Source organism: Mastomys coucha, unplaced genomic scaffold (genome assembly GCF_008632895.1).
Source record: "Mastomys coucha isolate ucsf_1 unplaced genomic scaffold, UCSF_Mcou_1 pScaffold1, whole genome shotgun sequence".
NCBI lineage: Eukaryota > Metazoa > Chordata > Mammalia > Rodentia > Muridae > Mastomys > Mastomys coucha.
Genome location: NW_022196891.1, coordinates 8,065,831 through 8,071,882, shown reverse-complemented (window position 1 = coordinate 8,071,882; position 6,052 = coordinate 8,065,831).

Here is a 6,052-nt window from a genome sequence, read left to right as displayed (position 1 = left end):
GGAGAGGGAGAGAGAGAGGGGGGAGAGGGAGAGAGAGAACGCTAGGTTTTGGGGATGCAGAAGCAAGGAGGTTGTCTCAAGCTAGCATTCGTGGCTCCCCTCGGGTGTTTTCATTAAGGAGGGGAGGTATTTATGGGCAGTGCCATTCTAACTCCATACTGGGTTCCCTCAAAGTGGCCAGGGAGAGTAAGGGAGCCCTGAGCTTGCTGCAGGGGGATGCAGCATAGAAGCCAGCTGCCTTCATGTTGCACTTGTCATGGGTAGGAGGGAGAAATGGAAGCCTCTGCCAGGGGTAGCGGGGCAGGAAAGGCAGAGGCAAACTGCTCACAATACTGGAGTCTCTGGTGAGGATTCCAAGAAACAGGGCCATTAACTGTAGAGAGAGTTAGCATCAGTAATTCAGGGCTACAACATAAGGTAATCTTTGATTAGCAAACTTGTCTCCCACATTATACCTTACAACATATGACAAATTCATCTTTTGCAGACAGAACCAAAGAGAAATGAAGAATGCAGGAAAATAAATGAAAATCATTCTTCAAAATATTAGGAAAAATGCAATGCTCGATTTCACCCACCCCTTTCTTTCTCGTTTGAAGTTACCCTCTTGAATTGTTCTGTGCTTTGGAGTAATCTATACTATAAGTGGTTAACAACGATTAGACTTTTACTGCATCAAGTTCATTAAGCAAGTTCTATATCGGGCAATGGGTTTATTGTCAAAGTTAACTTTTGACCCGTTTCAATTACAACTTAATTTTCAAATGTAATAAGATAGATGACAAATGATAACTATTACTGTAAGTACCCAGAGCAGAACTTTGCGAAAGCAGAACAATTAGAGCAACAAAGGGTGGAAGCATTATATTATTATCCTTATTAATTCAATTAACTTAGCAGATCATTTTAATTGTTCTCTGTAAAACACGTCTCTCTCGTTTAAATTGCTTTAAGTAAAGACTTTTGATGTGCTTTTATGTCTCTTTATTTATAAAGAAGAGTCAGAGTTAAGATTTGAGAAGTGAATATCAAGTCATATGGACCAGTAGTAACAAGTCACAAGCCGTCTTTTCAGGATGCTGAACGGTGGTGTTGTGGAGGTATAACCTGGAAGGGGGATACCATTTGAAATGTAAACAAATAAAAATGATTAATAAAAAAACTGAACCGTTTCTCAAAAACTCATTCCTGATATATTTCTTAATTATTTATTTTACTTTCTGTGTGTGAGTTCATGTATGCATATGAGTGCCTAACTTGTATAACTGGATCTAGCAAGGGACAGAAGATGGAGACAAATTCCCTGGAATAAGAGTTATCAATGTTTGTGAACTGTTCTGTGGGTAATAAAAATCAAACCAAGACACTTGAGACTAGTAAGCCATCTATCTTTTTTTTTTTTTGTACCTTTTTTCCAAATTTTAAATAGATTACCAGTAAAATAGTTTTAGATAGTACAACATACACTAAAACATATGAATATTTTTATATATCAAAAGTTCTTTTTCAATATCAACCCCGAACAATCCTACAAAAGTTTTAAACTATCATAGTTGATAATCCAACATACATTTATCATTGGTACTCAAAATTTACAGTTTATATTAAACTCATTCTTGGAACATTACATTGTATACATCTAAACAGAGGTGTAATGGCATATTTCCACCATAATTTTATTGTGGAATATAAGAACATAGTATAATATAATTATAATGGCTATATTACATGGTGATGTCATGTAGTTCTTAGTTAAAGCAATAATATAATTAAAAGTCAAAAATATGTTAGTTTATTTTATGACAACTAATGTAGAAATAAATTTCATTAAAACCTAATTAATTTTTGAATCTCAGAATTCAGATTATGAATATTGGGTCAGTATGTTTCATAATGTTCCATTATATTTCTGTTTTATATCACCATTGTATTTCTATTTTATATCACTATGCATGGAATTTTTATCTAAAAGTCAAGTAAAACCAAGAAGATCACCTAATCATTGACTATCACATTACTATCTTAAGTTAATGATTTTATCTTGTTATATTAGTATATTTTGTATCATTATAATTTATTGAATTAAGTAAAAAAATACTAGTACCAAAAGATACTGTTATAAAACAACATTAAATAATCTTTGCTATAATGTCTATATAGACTTACAATAGGAAGAGTTAAAATTTTCCTTTTTAAAGTACACTACAAAGCATAATGAGACTGTAAATATGCAAGTCCAGGGCAGCAAGATCAGAGGCTGGTGGACAGGGGACCTTCAGATTTGTGAACAGTAGTGGAACCGGGAGCAACCGATGCCAATGAATCAGGAATTCCTGCGTAGCCATGATTATAGGACCAAAGCTTCAAAAATTATTTACCATAATAATATACTCAACTTAGGTGATACATTTAAATCTTTTTCCTTTAATAACTAAATTAGTTTGCCTCATTGTGATTTAATCCTTGAATAACAACATTTCACTTAAAATTAATGTTTTCACTATTTAAACACATCCTATAATGATTAGAGGTAACTGAGATTATCATTAAAAACAACTTTAGTTCATAACACTATTAAAGGAATGTAAACAATTCTTAAAGCTCAGGTTTTAATTTTGAGAGATAAAATAAGCAGTTAATTTTTTAAGTATAAGTTTATTAATACATGCTTTCATCTTTTCTATTAAATGTGTTACAGGATTAAAACTCTTTTCACAGGCATATTGTATCATAAGTAGCACTATCTTTGGATATAATAAGCAAAAACTATAGGTATCTAAACTTCAGTATATTAATTTAGGAAATCTAGAAAAAATATTATGGCCAATCCTTTACAATAAAGATAGAATGACTTGCTTGCAGGTTGGCATTCTCAGAAATGTTTTAAAATTGATTTTGACTTTCATTTAGTCAAGAAATTATTCAATAGGCTATTAAAAGCTCAAAATAAATTTGTTTGTTTTCTCCAAAAAAAAAAAAAAATCTACAAAAAACTATTTTCCTGAGTGCATGCCTACACTGCAATATCCAGATTTCTCTGAGTTAGACACAGATATCCATAACTCTATGCACTCAATAATGAGAAGAGTTACACATGTGGTCATTTTATACTTTCTCAAGTCCCACTTGTGAGAAAAGAGAAGAGAATTAGCTCTCACATGCTGTATTGTGTCATTGACCTGTGTGACACAACACAAACACACACACTCACACACAAATGCACACACACACACAGAGGCGGGCACAAACACACACACACTCACACACAAACACACACACACACAGACACACAAATGCACACACACACACACACACACACAGAGGCGGGGGGATTTGACTGCTTGACTGTTTGCTATAATGTATAGAGATCAAGGAACTCAGATAAAAATTTATATATAGTCTATACTTTTAATCAGTGTAGAGAATCTGAAAGAAATACAAAAATTGAATTAGAATATAATTTCAATAACACTGAAAGGATTATTGAGAGGGAGGAGATATTTATTCTGTAAGTCTTTACTCACTGGTCCATGTTCACCAATTAATGAATGGAAAGTTATAGCATATATATACAAAGGAATTTTATTAAGCTCAATAGAAAAATGAAGGTTTTTTTAGATAAATGGATGAGACAAGAAACGTTAAACAGAGTAAGATAATCCAAATATGGTGTATCATACACAACATGTTCTCACCCATGATAGTTTTAGCATCAAATGTTTAGGTTTGTGTGTTTTACTTGGATGAAACTCTTGAATGGTTTTAACTGGAAGGGTAATATCACAAAGAATATATTTAATAGTATAATTGACTAATAAAGCATTTGACTTATTTACCTTTAATACTCATATATAGCAGAGGGAAAACAAATAAATTCAAAAAAGAAAAACTATCATGACAGAAAAACTATCATGAAAGAAAGAAAGTCTGAGAATTTTTAAGCTTTTATAAATTTTCTTTCTACTGAGTCAAAAAATAGACATTATTTAGTTTATGAGTAGAAAAAATTGTATTTCAAGAAAGATAAGATAATTTTACAATGTACTCATTAATATATCTTTTTAATATTTGACTTCTTATACAACAAGGAATTATGTAACAGCTGCCATCGCTTTTTCATATGACCAGATTTAAAAATATTTTTAAAATCATTTGTATATCCTCATTATAAAACTTGTCAAATTGCCATCCATGTGTTAACTTTTAAAATTCTTTCAAAATCATTTTATAAGGACTGGAAGGATGTTGTATTGGGCCACATTTAGAAACTAAATGACAAGTATAATTTTTCACTTCCCTGAATTATGCTTACTCTATTTCCATGTATCAATGTGTGTGGTTTAGTAGAAAAAATATGATCTTTAAAATGACCTTTGTCTTACATTCCCAAGCTGCTTAATATATTACAACATATTACTTAAAACTCTCCTTTTATTCCTTTCATCATGTGGAAAAACTAAATAATATGTAAGCTACAAGCTTCCAAATAGCAACATATTATGCATGATTGTTGGGGGAATGTACTTAGCAAATTATAAGCAATTCCCCCCCCCAAAGTTTTTCTTATTCCCTTAAAACAATGAAATACAGATTTAATGTGTTCAATTGCTAAGGGACCATGTGGAGAAAATTAAGAATATGGTTGTTCAAGTATCCTGAGAGATGGCAATGTTCTTGGAATACATTTATAAAGTAGCACACTTAGGTTCATAAATTCTCAAGATTATGGGTATAAACTTTGTGTCTTATATATGTTTAGGGAGTTTAGAGATTTCTCCAAAGGAATATTATGTAGATATCATAGCAGGAAATGTGAAAAGGATTCATGCCATGGATGAAAATGATGAAGTCTAACTTTTTTCTTTGGGTTATAGAAGGAGACAGTGATTCAAGAATGAGAGGCTCTGCCTGAGCCTGACAAATACAGAGGTAGATGCTTATAGCCAACCATAGGTCTTAGCACGGATTCCCCAATAAAGGAGATAAAGAAAGCACTGAAGAAGCTGAAGGGATTTGCAGCCCCATAAGAGGAACAGCAATATCAACCAACCAGAAAGCCCAGAGCTCCCAGGGACTAAACCACCAACCAAAATTACACATGGAGGAACCCATGGATTCAGTCACATATGTAGAAGAAGATAGCATTGGCTAGCATCAAGAGGAGGAGAAGCCCTTGGTCCTGTGAAGGCTAGATTCCTCAATGTAGGGGAATGCTAGAGGAGAGAGGTAGGAGTGAGGTAAGGTTGGGGTGGAGAGCACTCTCATGGAAGCAGGGAGGGGGGATGAGAGAGGGTGATTTTGGAGGGGAAAGTGGGAAAGGGGATAACATTTAAAATGTAAATACATAAATTATCCAATTAAAAAAAAAAGAATGCACTAGACGTTGCAGAGGCAAAACAGTCAGAGGTACGAGTGCTTTGAATATATTCACTGGTAGGCACTGTTATAATTGGATATATTTTAAAATTACTTGGAGAATCTATTTATTAATCATTAAGCACACACAACTTCTACTGTGCTCACGTGGTGCCACAATGTAGGAAAATAGTGATACAGATGAGAAATATTTAGAAATTCGACGTACTTTTATTTGGTATTAGTCTTACATTGAATTTGTACAATTAAGAACAGGAAATTTCTCAAATACATTCATAGGCATTGAGGAATTTGGTTTGGAAACTTGTGAAAAGGAAGGACAGTGAAATATGTTAGCTTACTAAATGAAAAAAAAAAGGCAGCTTAGAAAACTTCTCCATATAACTCTGTTGATGACTAAGTATTTGGTTACCTTTTTCAGATTTATTGAGGATCTATATCCTTTTTGCTCAAATTATTTTGTTTATGGAAAAAGAAAAGGAAAGAAGGAGAGGAAGAAGGGAAGGAAAGAAGTAAGGAAGGAAGGAAGGGAGGATGGAAGGGGAGAGAAGGATGCAATGAAAAATGAGAAACATTGCATTATAATTCTTTTTGCAAAAATCATTCCTGGATTTCATTCCTTTAAAATGCTCCTTTAGCGAAGAGTTGGCTCACATTTCTCAACTAAGATTAAGTA